We start from the raw sequence: 14,654 nt of genomic DNA, 5'->3' as shown, positions 1-14,654 counted from the left end.
TTCGGAAACTTTATGGATACAAAGTCCTTATAAACTTTTGATGCGAAAGGTGCATTGACATTTCCGAAGTCGTGCTTCAGAGTTTCATTTCCGGAACTTTGTGGGTTAAATGTTGTTATAAACATTTCATGCCAAAGGTGCGTTGACTTTTCTAAAGTCTTACATCGGACCCTACAACGAGACAAGCCAAAGCAACACACTATCAGAGAAGTTGACAAAGTACGCAGCGAGGTCCGATGAGATGACGCGTTGTGGTGGTTCATTTGTGCCGTCGTGTCACAGAAAAGAATATCAACATTTTTTTTTCACCTGCGTCAAAGCAACCATGTCAAGACACTAAAAGCCATAAAAGGTAACTACGTTCTTATTTATTTTCTCTACTTTGACTTTTATTCGCGAGGACACATTGAGCCTCTTCAACTTCCTTGTTCTCGCTACCCGCGGGCTGCCAGAGCCACCCAGAGCGCATGCGTTTTTCTCGTGTTGCCCGAACCACCGCGCGGCGCGCTTCGTCCGCCTTCGTTTTTCGCTAGACGAGTGGATTTTCGCCTGGCAGAGTTTAGGACGCTTTCTGGATAGCAGACGAGTGAAAGAAACAATGGTCGCTCGCCACCATCACTGCACTGTGGAGACTCGGCGGATTGCAACGCGTTCGCTTGATGACATCACCTTCACTTCGATGTTATCGCAACCTCTCCGGAAAGACTTTTGTCTCGCGGGTGTAGGATACCGAGCATTACGCGTATGGTTCTCTGTGGACCAAGCGTCTCACGTTTTATTCGATATTCCTTCGGTAGCCACATTATAGGTGCCCAAAGTAGCCATTCGATTGTGGCCAGCATACTTTCCTTTGCACTTTTTCGGTACCCCCGCCCCACAAAAGAAAAAAGAAAGACATTGTTGCGGCGCAACGAATTGTCGCATGGTGAAAGTTCTATTTTGTTACTTCTTTTGCGGAATGTAATCGGCCAGGAGGCTCTTCAGTTGCCGGATTCTCTTATATTATTGCGATAACAAATACATGGACACTCCAGGCTCATTCCTGCAGTCGCCGTCATATTCCGTACAAAGTCTAAGGGCGATATCATCGTCACCGCGTGATCCATCCTGTATGTGCGAGTGAAAGCGCAAGGGGGGGGGAGGGATGGGGGGAGCCGACGATGGTGGGTCAGTCTTGTGCGCGCAAGGGAGAAAAGCGGGGAGGAAGCGCGCCTCCTTCCATTGCGTGCGGTGCAATGCGGTGCAATGGGAGGAGTGGAGGGAGGAGGGCCTTAGGATTCTGGGATCTGTGATTGCCCAACATGTTTATTTGCCTTGTTTGACACATTATGTACGGTGACTTTTGCTTAGATACGTAGATTTATTAGATACTTATACGTATATTCAAATATCTTGTTGCGAGGTTTTGTGCATGCGTGCAGCGAACTTTGTTGCCAGTGGCACTTTTTTGCCTATTATCAAGCTGTATCTTCGCATTTGTACATTTCACTGTACCTTCGCATTTCTAATGTATATTTTGCAGAACTTCTGCTTTTCATAGGTCCTGTCTGTTGCGACTATAATTTCGGCGCACTTACTCACAATACACGACCGGTGACAGCAACTCCTGCGCAATACATTGGAACGAAGGACAGCGTCACTGAGCTTCTTGCCCGTCCGTTGCACATGTACAAAAATGTAAACAAGATTTTCAATTACTGAGTTTCATTACAATATTTCTTCTCACCTTTTTCATTTCATGGACTTTACGTTTTTCATATCAGTGGCATGAACAGCTTGGCTGGTTTTGAACTGATATAGTTCTAAAGTTCGTGTGATATTTTCTTATTAATTAGACCAAGAACATGGGAACATGTATCAGTTATTCCTGGCATAATTTTTGTGACATACGAATATATTCTTTTACATGTTTTACTTGTCTTGACATTGCGTAGCGTTCAAGAATTTGTTTGCAGCATCTTTGGCGATGCAGTTATTATTCACGTATATGATCCCTCTACATATTCTATAAGGAGCTTAATGACTTTTCTCTGCTAGTGGAAATGCAAGACTGATTCAAAAATAAAAGCTAGTCGTTTCAAGCTCAACTCCTTACCTTCGTTGAGCACTGATGTCAGGATCCCCCATCAAACTTGACAAGGCGTTCACGTATCATCCCGAAACTAGTGACACAAAGACAGACCTGAAAGGTGAAACTGTCATCCAGCCGAACGTAGCACGACGCTACAAAAGAAGTTTTTTAAAGTGATGCTTCTCTGTGCAGAAAAAATTCGTCGGGTTCTTTTATTTCAACGCGGTAACAGGGCCTTTCTGGTGCAGTCGCTCTACCTTCTGAGCTAACTGGGAGGCGAGCAGATGGCAGCTTCGTGCTACATTCGGGTAGACAACGATTTTACCTTTCATGAATACTTCATCCACCTTGCGGGATTCCGCAGAACTTATTTGCCATATTCTTTGTCCCTGTGCTTCGCGTGGCTAGCCTCCTGGATAGCTCAAGATGGTAGAGCGACCGCCCCAGAAAGGCATTGGTACCGGGCTCAAATCCATCCTTCGGACTAAGATGAATTTTACAGCGAAGCTGTTGAGGGCTAGTTCCCCCAGGATCGTGTCAGTGTGTAGACAGAAAGCTCTCCATACGTGGGCCGATCCCGAAGATAGTACAATGCCGGGCCGACCCACGGCGGAGGTGCAGTTCGCCATTAAGGCGCACACATACACAGCTTCGCTGGTCCTCGTTCTTCACAGAGTGGAAAGGCGCTGAGTTTTTCCCTAACTGTGAAGCCTTATTTGAGGAACCCGTACTGGTTTCCTTTGTAGCTTCGTGCTACATTCGAATGGATGACAAATTTACCTTTCATGAATACTTGCTGCCCTTTGCGAGATTCCGCAGAACAGATATGCCAAAGAGAGACCTGTATGGTGGAATTATAATAAGCCGTTTTAAACATGCAGAACCGCGTCTCGTCAAAGCTTTATGCGAACCTATAGGCTGGCTCATCTTTACAAATTGTGTTCGCGGCGGACAGCATGTAACATTTTATTCTTAGGTAGACACCGACCATAGGCTACTATAAAGACGGCTAATGAACGTTCGCTTCGCAATTCATTCAAATATTAAAACGCCCTCGTCAGACTAGCCAAAGGACCGGGCACGTCGTCCGTGAAGTAGTGGTTAACCAGCCAATATCAGCTCATCCGATTTTGCTCCACCAGGCAATCAGCGCGCCGCGCCTGACTGCCGAGGCGATAGTATCGCCGAAAGTGATCGTCGCAGATTACGTCCCCTGGTGTACATTACGCGGTAATATTTTCGGCAGCCTTCAAGAAGGTCGTGCAACGCAGAGAAGCGACAACGGGTTTCGGTAACCAAAGCTGTCCTTCACCGTGATACCTTCAATTCCTAAGCGCGTACAACGCAGGAGCAATAGAAGTCCGGCAGAATTTCCTGGAGGTTGACACGAGCTGTACACGAAGAAAGCCGGTGCCCCCGCTGCCACCGCCTTCCCAGTCAGGAGGGGGGGGGGGGGGGGGCGTATCCCGATGAAGTCGTCAAGTGTTTGGACTGTGTCAACTGCTCCGCCCGCTAGCGCGACGTTATTGCAGCCACTCGACCAACGTCGCTCGAACCAAACCCTCAACGCTGTTGAGCTTGTGGCTAATCCGTCCTTACAATATAGAGTGGATCACGCGTTGATGTGCCGGTGGCACAGGTACTTCCCTTCGTACAGAGTTCCCTTCTAAATTGACTAGAATGGGCTCTGGCGCTGCGCTCGTTCAAATATAATGAGAATGATAGGTTTCGCCTGCAAGCACACGAGGTCAAGTCCAAAAGTGGGCTCTTCATTTTACTGCGAACGTTTAATATGAGTGTCACATAAGCTGCCTTGTTAAAAAAAAAATGAATCTGCTTAAGCTTTCAGGCTTCTATAAAAAACAATAATTATGTGTTATAAAACAGGTATCCGCAACAGTAAGTATAACAAAAATTTCAATATACCTTTAAGCGTGGAAGCGTGTGACACGCATCTCTGGGAAATGTGGAGGCTTCCGCATAAACAAACAAATTGTGCTTATCAGATGCTGTGTTCCCTTCTGCCCCGTACCATTTCAATTAAGCTCTACTGTCGTAAACTGCTCAGGCTTTCGCTCCTTTTGTTGTTGTTAATGTGGAACCAATAAATATCTTGTGCTGAATATAGCTCAAACAGCCATACATATATCATATCCCAGAAAAGTGTGGTTGTAAGTGGAGTCCACACTCGGGGGAGTAAGCACGTAACTTACGAAATTACAAACGCCGGACGTAAAACAAATTAGGGAAAACACAGAACATGCATTAGGAAAGAAACACCTGTCGCACGCACACTGACTTGCTCTCTTGACGACGACCGCTTTATTCAGCGGATCTGCTACCACATACGTCACTCTTCGTCACTTTGTTCGGGCGGTTCCCATCCGGTTTCCTCGCTAGCACTGCACGAGACGTTGACGTACTCTTAGACGGCTGGATGATATCGTGACGCCACATTTCATCTACTTGTTGCTTTACGGCCCCTCGTTCGACGACCGACGATTGTGGCCGCCGCAGGCATAATCGCTGCTTGTCATGCAGCGAGAAAAAAATATATGTCTCGTCCGACAAAGAACTAAATTTTCTAACTGCCCCTTTCGGCAGTTGTAATATTTGTGCAGCGCCACAGCAAGTTGGCATCACAGAACGCGGACATAAATATATGCTGGTTCATCGTTGTGCATTGGAAGCAGTCGTGCGAAACATTTCCTAATTCTGTGATGTTATGGATTCACACGATCTTGGAGGAGTAAGCTGTTCCAATGGTACGCAGTGAATATACTTATACAGTAAAGCCGCATATAGGAGACATGCGCCACCAGCGTTGAAATCTCGCGATAGAAGTTTATCGACTACAGCTAGGTGCCAACATGCAGACTAGTAAGGAAAAGAAAAAGTGGAGAAGGGGGCGGGGGGGGGGCTCTTCAACTCGCGAACGTCCTGTGCCTAATCGAAGTCGTAAAAACCCGAGAGCGCCGTCCCAGGTGGATATGCGAGGGGAGCTCCAAAAAAGAGTCGCAGGCAGACGCCGTCGGAGGCTTTCTCGAGGGGATTCGAAGCGGGGGTGGGGGGCGTATTTGCGGAGAGAAAACAAAAAAAAAACAATGCGTCGTAGGCCTCCCATAACGCAATCCGGTCGCCCATCGATTGCGATTTGCATGGAGTGAAATTCGTTTCCCGCGAACGCCGGCCCTTTCCTTGCCGAACAGTTTTGATTTGAAACGAACCGAGCCAGTGACGGCAGACTATACAAAATCCGGGAGACAGAACCAATTCTACCACCACGTGCTGGTCTATCGCTAGTGAGCGCCTTAGTGGATTGCAAAGCGTTTGCCTCTCTTTCTTTCTTTCTTTCTTGAAAGTCGACGTTCCTGAACAACTGCGACATTCGAAGCTGAGCGGCTGCGGGCTTTTTCAATTCGGTGCTGCAACAACTTAATTTGGTGCGCGTCGTCTCCAGCCTATATGTTTCGGGTACGCTATATATGTATACCGGCTATATATATATATATATATATATATATATGGAGTGCTCTGTCTGGTCGGAAAGCCCTGCAGCGGTGACGTCAATTGGATTTGAACACGTGGTTCGTAGCGCGAACGTCACCGAAAGAAATGTGCCGCGCACTCGGTGAGCACGGGAAGGAACAATCTCGTTCCACCGAAAACTGTCGAGCTTCTGCAATTCTGCGCCTTACAGAAAAAAACTCGGTACGCCTACGCGCAGCAAACTTCCACCGTAGTGTACGGTCCCGAATTATTTAGATCGCGTCGGGGATTTGTAACGCGAACCGGCTGTAGCGACGCTCGGAACACGGGCGTTTTAATATTCATCGAAGCCACCCCCCCTCTCCCCAAGGCCCCACCCACCGGTATGTGATCGACTTGGCCGGGAGTCGAATGCGCAAAGCCGCGATAAGCGGCGTTATTGCGTTGCTATTAAACAACCGCGGAGTGTTGTCGATCACACTGGAATTGACAAGTTAAAAGTTTGCCGCAGTGCGAGCACACGGGGAACGTCACGAAATGCTGTAGTTTGTGATATCATGTGGCACAGAGTGCCATTTAGAGCAACGTGGCATCTGAAGTGATCTCGCCGACGAAAGACAAACGCGTCAGGAGCCGCAAGAGTCATGGTGCTCCGTTATGACATTGTTTTTTGTTTGTTTTTTTTTGACCGTGAGTGGCGGATATTATTCGTCACTTTTTCGCCACAGCTGAACGTAAACGTTAACGTGTTCAGATTCCAAAAGTTCATGGTTGATTGATTGATTGATTGATTGATTGATTGATTGATTGATTGATTGATTGATTGATTGATTGATTGATTGATTGATTGATTGATTGATTGATTGATTGATTGATTGGTTGATTGATTGATTGATTTTCAACGCCCAGTTACAACAAAATCCGCTATGAGTGATGCCGCGATTGACTCCGAGATACTATTCACCACGTAGGGTTGTTTATTATCGTAACGAAGTGTAGCGACGCTCGCTACAGGCTACTTCCACGGGACCATAATAATGGTCCAGATGGTCAAAATCGCACCCGGCAATATTCGGCGCGCGAGCGTGCCTGCGTTTCGATTCCAATCGACGACGCATAGCATTCATAAATGTGTCTTAGGTGCTCCCGGTCATGTCGAGAACAGCACAGGCGTCCTTTCTTTTCTCTCTTTTTGCCACGGTCATTGTAAAGACGTCCCGCCATCCCCCGCTGAACTGGTTTAACGCCAGTGGCAAGACGCGCGTTAACAAAGGAAATGAAGTTCCCTTGCTGGAGGCATTGGGAATCTGCGACGACATCTGGACGTCTCACGCGTTCGCCGCGACACCTAATGCACGCTGGGGCACGCAGACACCGCGCCTGCGAACTAAATTATTCGTTCCTCGCGCCCAACGAGGATGCCGAATGGACAGTCGCTACGGTAACAAAACTAACATCGAATAGATTTCCAGGTAAAAATAGCAGCGCCCATTAGCAAAGCGTATTGCAGGGAGAAAGGAACGAACCGAGTGGCATTCGAGGAAATGCGTAGTTTATGACTAATACAAGCACTGATAAGCGAAAGCTGGGGGTTTGAGCGGCACTGTGTGTTTCGGCAGTGGGTAAATTTGCGCACGTTTTAAATGCTTCTCGTGGATGAAACTATAGGCGGTGCGTTACGAAACGCGCCCCCACTGTGGTGTGGGGATATTAGACGGATATTATGAGCGCGCCCTTCAGGACGCGGTGGTGGCTGACACCCCCCCACCTCAAAAAAAAAAAAAAAACTTCCTGTTTTTTTCTTACTTTCCTTCCGCGTTTAATATGGGCCCACAAGACCCGTGGCTCGTGTCAACAAAGCGCAGAACCTGAAGAAAAAAATGTGTTAACCTAAAAATCAATCAATCAATCAAGTACGTTATTAGATATGTAAAAATATAAGTTAGCGTAACACAATTTAGAACGACAGCCAAGATGCTAGCGGAGAATTGCGTGTACATGAAAGAAATAATATATCAGGATAAATACAATACAGTTATTTCACAGAAAACACGTGAGAATACATACAGATATAGAGTTAATACAAAAATCCGCATAGCATTTTTTTTTTCCACAACACACGCAAGAGCAATCAAACGAGGAAAATAATATTCTTGGATTCCGTGTATACGCTGCCTTCACGCATCGCCAATACTCAAGCCGTCTTTTAATCTTTTACATTTTTTTTTTCTTACCGCCAGGCCGTACCCCTCATCCTGAGATTAAACTACAGCTCACGGCGATTAAAAAAAAAAAGCGGGGGGCTACATCCAACGCACATATTACGAATTTACGAACCAACACTTTATTATTATGATGGAGAGCGCAGCAATCCGATTATTCGCTTAACCTTCTGCGGAACACCCGTGTCCTAATCCATCCCCCCTTGCGTCAATTTCCTTCCACGTAAGCTTACCAGGGAGCAGCAAGTACGTCTTCCGAGACTTCGGGCTGAAGTGTACCTTGCTCTATTCGTCGCGCGGGCTTCGGGGTCAACAAAAGTTGACTAAAGAACGCACCCAAAGAGCTCGTCTCCTGAGACAACGTCAGAGGCTCGACACTTACTTCACGTGCGCCCTGAGAAGCAGGCGAACAGGCTTAAGGTCTTTAGACCGGACGTGCCTCAATACTACTCTCGTTCGGTGACGAACATTAAGTTTGTCGAGGCATTGCTGCGGTTGATGCGCGTGGCAGAGCTGCAACTTCTTGCTTGATTCTATTTTTTTTTTTATTCCCCAATAAGTTTGCGACAAATCCTCCCCCCTCCCTCCCCCCCCCCCCCCCTAAAGAAATGATTACGTAGCAGACAAGGTGCCTTCGTGAGAAGTTAACAAGCGAAATGCGAGGTGGCCACGAATTACGCAAGTACTTACGAAAAAGATAAACAAAAAAGGGAATAGAACGAAGCACTTGCAAGGACTCGGACTAATCACCCTGTTAGCTTCTGCGGAATGAGTATTCGACGACCTCGTTTTTTGTGTCGTCTGGATTCGGAGAGCGAGCAGGCCATTACTTCCGCAAAGGCACGTCAAGATATGACAAACAGACACTTCGCAATGTGCCGTTTAGGTTGCGTCACTCCACTGAATGTCGCACAGTCGTGGGCCTGAATGCCTGTGGCAGGTATCATTTTTTTTTATGTAGCAGTTACCCTCAATTAGTCTCGGCACGCAGAAGATCTGTCGTTGTCGTCTTTACCCGCGAGACAAAACCGGCGCCGTGTAAGCGATTACGCAATCATGCTGTAAGCCCGACATCGTAAAATCGCCGTCACCGTCGCCCCAAAATGAGGATTAGTTTTCCTTCTCGAAACACCTTACGTCACGCGCGGACAGTGTGAGTAAAATCACGAAAAAAAACAAAAAACAATCCACTTTCTCGGCCTGGAGTGAAAAACTCCCTTGATCTTCATCGCTGCGGTCAACGGTAATCTCTTTTTACAGCGACAGATGTTGTGGGCTCTTTCCCCTAGCCGTTTTTGATTGTCCGCGGGTTCCGCTTGGCATCCGCTGCTGGAATCTGTGAGTGCTCGGCCGGGATTTTGTAGTGACAGAAATAAAAAAGAAAGAGCAGTCGCAGTGATCTGCTGCGATTCCGTCTCCGGACCTATACGCAATGCCAGCTGAAGGATGCTGCCTCTAAGCCACGCCGCCTTTAATGCGTTGCGAGTGTCGACGCGGGAAAAAGAGTGTACGTGTGTGAAGTGTGAATATATATATACTAACAGGCGGTATCAGTGGTTTCCAAATATATGCTAGATATGAAATAGCTGATGTTCTCATATTCCGCATGGACTCCACATTATGTAAGCACGACAACACATACTGAAAATTTTAAAGTTACTGTCTCAATCCGTTTTGAAGCTGTTTGCTATTCATGCTTGCGAATGTGCGAGAATTTTGGGGAAAACAAACTTACTGTGTACATCATTAATCGGCGCCTCGAGGGGATAGGAACGGGACATTTAGTGTTCTTAAAAGGAAAAGGTCCGGACACCGACCAAAATGGTTCAAAATTGTTAGTTACGCTTCCGCTTCCCCACGGGAGCCTTGTTCGAAACGTGAATAACTATTTTACACCATTTTGGTCGGTGTCCGGACATCTTCCTTTTAAGTATGCATCATCCCGACCAGACGGGCTTTTTTCCGTCGTACTCTCGACTTCAGCATTTAGTGTTCTAACTGCTTAGTTTCGTACGTGCTGCGCAGTACGTTGCGCAGGCGCACTCACTGCTTTTTCGTTTTTGACGAATGAAAAGTGTTGTTCTTATGGCGTCATCACAAGTGAGAGTTCCTGTTTGTGCGTGTACGGCTTCGATGATGTCCGACGCTTCTTTACGCGTGGTACGACAAGACAGTGCGATTCCGCGTCCACACACCCTCATGGTCGTTCTGAAAAAGCATGGTGGCCGCTTCTGGTGCAGCGCCTCATGAATGTGCTGGGCAAGGAGGCCTGAACACACCAATGAGAAATGAGACGCTAACTGGGGCCTTAGTTCCTGTAGGACTAATAAATGTCATTTCCTTCTCCTCACCTTCTGTCTCTTTCCGATTTCATTTTATTTCCCTTTCTTCTCCTTTTTCATTTTTCCATTGATGGTGTCTGTTTGTGTACGCTAGAAGACTGTCTAATTCGCTTCCCATTTCACACTATGTAGAAAGTGCTTTGGTTCTCTAGTTTTGTCATGTTCTTTATTGCTATTGCAAGTTACTGCTCCGACTGAGTTAGCGAATTGCTTATATAGGGATGCCGGCACAATATCTTTCAGTCTTGTTTTTCTCTGCCCTATAAGTGGCGCTCCGTTACCTCTAAACCCCTGTAAGATAATGCCAAGCCTCATCGCGCCCTAAATAATTCAATATAAAAGCTTTTCTACACGGCCAACTTCAGTTTCGTTTCTACTGTGTCATGGCATTACGACATAGCATGTTGTCACCAGAAAGCAGGACATAACGAAGTTTCGACTCTCGCTTTTGTCATTCGCCATGCTGCTATATCGATCGTCAAAGCGAATACCACCAGCATGCCAGGCAACCGAGCTTAGCAACGTCGCAATGTTCGGCTTTCGCGTGACACCTACCGAAGAAGAATTACTGTATCAAAGAAGAAATGCCGCATTGTCACGTGCCGACACGGTAGAGACGAAATTGACGCTAGTGATAGAAAAGCTATCATGTTAAATTATTTGCGGCTCTCCGGGGCTTGTCATCTTTTTGTTCTAAAGTTCAGAGGTCCAAGACCTTCATTTCACGAAATAAAGTGAATAGCCGAAAATATCGTGTCAGATAGCCCTTTAACAGCTGTAAGGATGTACACTTCATCTACTACAATCCCCTCATTTATGCAGTTTAACATTATGGAGAAGCCGGCGACACAATTATCCACAACATTTACATTATCATTACAAATCAATGAAAAGAAAACGATTATTTGCGAAAGTTGGAGATTATCCAGAAACGAAAATGGGCAACTCACCAACCAATCAGCAGCGAAATTTCGATAATTTTGACCGCTACGGCTCGTGCGAAAATATTACTCAGCTTTCGTAAGAACATTTTTTTTTAAGCGAAAGCAGAATATTATAATTCCAGAGTTGTTGTTCGAGCCCATTATGGGCCGTGTCTCGAAACGTGGAAAGCACGCTCCAGCGTGCTGTCACAGCGAATATAGGCGTCGTCTTGCAGCATATGGTTGAAGTTTGCGTGGCAGCAGACGCTTTTGCTCGGTCGTCGAGCACAGATTTGAAAAACTTAACGCCGTGCTTCGCCATTTTGTAATTTGCACACTATTCGCGTGTCTCGTTTCTCAATATGCGTCGTCAGTATCGACACTTTTGGATGAACGTCTTTGCTAATTGCGCCTTTCCTTTAGCAGACGACTTCTCGAAACACGTGCTGTCGATACATACGGGATCCTTACTAAAGTAGTTCCTTTGTTCTGCTGTGCACAGCTAATTAACGATGCGACTTCAAACTCGGTCGTTTTTGACAGTGAACGTATATTACGTACGTACACCATTCGCGTCTCGCAACCGTGCAAGTGTTCTGCGCAATGACTCCGCAGCATCTCCTGCAAAACATCCCACGGCTGTCTGTCGCCTTGCGAGGCAGCGTACGGTCCGACGGCACGCAACAACGAAAGCCCGTAAGATTCCGCTTGTACGCATCTCTCCGGCATAAACATCGTAATTGGTAAGAGGCGCGTCCCCATATAGATGTCGCATGATCGAGCGTCGTCCCATCGGACAATACCGACGGGGAATAACAAGAAAACAAACGCATGCGCCCGACAAGGGGGCGAGGTCTCTCCAATAGGCACCAGCAGAATGATCACAAAAGTCGGCAAGTTGGCGCAGATTCCTAGACGCAAGTACATGCCTGGCTCAGCCACATGTCCCCTTCATTTTCTTCGCGTGTCTTCTTTTCTCAGCGTTACCTCGCGCTGCCCAGGCACAGCTACGAATGGGCACCAGCTTTCGCCGCACGGAAAACGGGGAGTGCACCGTAAAGATGCCACGACGCAGCCGAAGTCGTTCGCGATCGTCGGGTCACGTGAGAAGGCTGTCCGAATAAGTTAAAAACAAGTACGAAAGAGGACAGGCGACTCACCATAACGGCGGCGAGGCCACGAAGACGACGTCGTCGTCGCTTGCAGCGAAATCCGGCGGCAGAGACCGTAGAAGAGGCAGAGCAAAGCGGCCGTCACAGCGGCGGCGCCTGCGTCGATACAGCAGCATTGCCGCGCCCGCTTCTGCAGGCTCGCATCGTCTGCTTCCTCGCGGGACCGCCGAGCAGACGACGCGCGAGGGAAGAAGGGCTCGCGGATGCTCCCCCTTTCCCCATTTTTTATGTCTCTCCCCCACGTTCGGCGCGTTGCTCTACTCCGTATGTTCTGTAGAGAACGGGGGAAAAATAGGAGGCTGTCGTATACGGGAGGCGGTCGGAGGTGCTTCCTCTTTTTCCAAACATCCGAAGCTTCCCTCGCTTCGTACGTCCAGCGTCCCAGAGAAGAAAAATATGTACTCTCCACACTCCCTGTTCGTCCCGGTAACCCTCTTTTTCGAGGGAGGGGTGCAGACGACGCTCCATGTCTTCTGCTGGCCGCCCGTCGCCTCCCGTTTTCAGGCCTGTCCCGTGAATTTGTTTCCTTGTTTCGTCGACTCTCTCAGTGGTTCCTCTTTCTGTCCCACTTGAGATGAATTGCCTAAAGCATACGATACCTCGCGTACACGTACCACAAAAAAAAAAAAGCTGAGAAAAGGAAGAGCTTTCAGCGGCGTGAAACCTCCACTTCCGAAGACCGAAGTCGTAGCTAAAGAACCAGTTGTTTCTTAAATTAATAGATAATGTCAAGATAGCCAAGGCCTAGCGTTTTAATCTCAACGTCCGAAAGGCTCAACTACCGCCAGTAATACGACTCTCATTTCTTAATAAATTGTACTCTGTGCAGCATTGCGTTATATGCGAAATTAAGCTAGCGCCACGATGTCTTTTTTTTTTACTCGCGTTCATTTCTTAAATATAGATGCTGACTCTCTCACTCGGAAGTCTCCGATTCGAAAAATGCGGCCACTTTCTGTAAATTTCCCAGCGCCGACGCGATTCTGGCATGCCACGTTTCCCGCAGGCAGGGAAAGACAGCGCGTAGCACCGAGTACCACGTCTTCTCGTTCATTCCCTGCAATGTAGGGTCATTGCACCGTTGTCCGTAAAGTTTCAGAGCGCGTACGAGTGCAGCAAATTTTGTTTCCACCTCCGGAGACGCACTGCCCGGCTCTGAAGGTCGGAGCAATAAAACTCGAATTTGACTGCGCTGCGTTCCCGAATGATCGACTCAGAGAAGGCAGCTCACAAGCGGCGGCGTAAACAGTATCGATTAGTTCAATGCGCTGTAACTCACTTGTAGTCACTAAGTGGACAACAAAGTATGCGTTGGTAGCGACAGGGTTAGCATGTTCTAAAGCTCAATACAATAAACGGTCAAAGTTGGCTGACGAGGCCAAAGTGAGAAGCCTTGGCAGCGTCATTTCCAGCTGATAATCGAGTGGACGTAGTACACCATGTTCAGTTGCAAACCCCTGCCCGCAGAGTAACCAAGCATAGCGTGAGACGAACAGCGACACCAGGTGGCGCACAGTCGCTTTGACACCTTGAAGGCAACAATTTAGGTTTGAAATTTAGTGTTAGAAAATCAGGTGTTATGGTATTCAATGAAAACTATGAACAGACAGTGGAGATACAGGGCCAAGAAATACCTCGGGTAACAGAATATAAATACCTTGGTATATGGATAAACGAAGGCAATGGATATATGGAAACACAGGAAAAAACCATAACAGTCAAGGGGAAGAGAAATGCAGCCATAATGAAGCACAGAGCGCTGTGGGGATACAATAGGTACGAGGTCCTCCGAGGTATGTGGAAAGGGGTAATGGTTCCAGGACTTACTTTTGGAAATGCGGTTGTTTGCTTTAAATCAGGGGTACAATCAGGACTCGACGGGAACCAAAGGTCAGTGGGTCGCCTCGCATTGGACGCTCACGGGAAGACTACAAATGAAGCTGTGCAGGGGGATATGGGCTGGACTAGTTTTGAAGTGAGGGAAGCTCGCAGTAAAATTGAGTATGAAGAACGGCTGAGGAATATGGAAGAAAGTAAATGGGCTGGGAGAGTGTTCAGGTATCTGTACAGGCAAAACATTGATTCACAGTGGAGGAAAAGAACTAGGAAGCTTACCAGCAAGTATGCGGCCTGTGGGGTGGGCAACACAGCAACAAGGAAGGTCAAGCGGAAAGTCAGAGAGGCTGAATTAATCTCATGGGTGGCGGCAATGGAAAAGAAACCTGCCATGAGTAACTATTTAATAGGAAAAAACGAAATCAGGAAAGAAACCATTTATGATAACTCAAAGGGAAGCTCATTACTTTTCGAAGCGAGATCGGGATGCCTTAGAACACGCACCTATAAAGCGAGATATAGGAAGGAAGAAGAAGCATGTGCTTGCTGCGGTAAAGCTAGGGAAACGACGGAGCATATTTTATTAGAATGTGAAGACG

General features: G+C 47.3%; 1 protein-coding gene across 1 annotated transcript in view; it reads right to left on the bottom strand.

The window, feature by feature from the left end:
- Ptp36E (protein tyrosine phosphatase 36E) overlaps nt 1–12,412 on the bottom strand; it is a 232,760-nt gene extending 220,348 nt beyond the window's left edge. Inside the window, exon 1 of the mRNA XM_072285567.1 lies at nt 12,208–12,412. The gene's annotated coding sequence lies outside the window, so the exon portion shown is untranslated. The remainder of the gene's footprint in view (nt 1–12,207) is intronic.
- Between the last annotated feature and the right edge of the window lie 2,242 nt (nt 12,413–14,654).

This window comes from Dermacentor andersoni, chromosome 11, assembly GCF_023375885.2.
Source record: "Dermacentor andersoni chromosome 11, qqDerAnde1_hic_scaffold, whole genome shotgun sequence".
Lineage (NCBI taxonomy): Eukaryota > Metazoa > Arthropoda > Arachnida > Ixodida > Ixodidae > Dermacentor > Dermacentor andersoni.
This window is presented reverse-complemented; position numbering and strand designations above follow the sequence as displayed.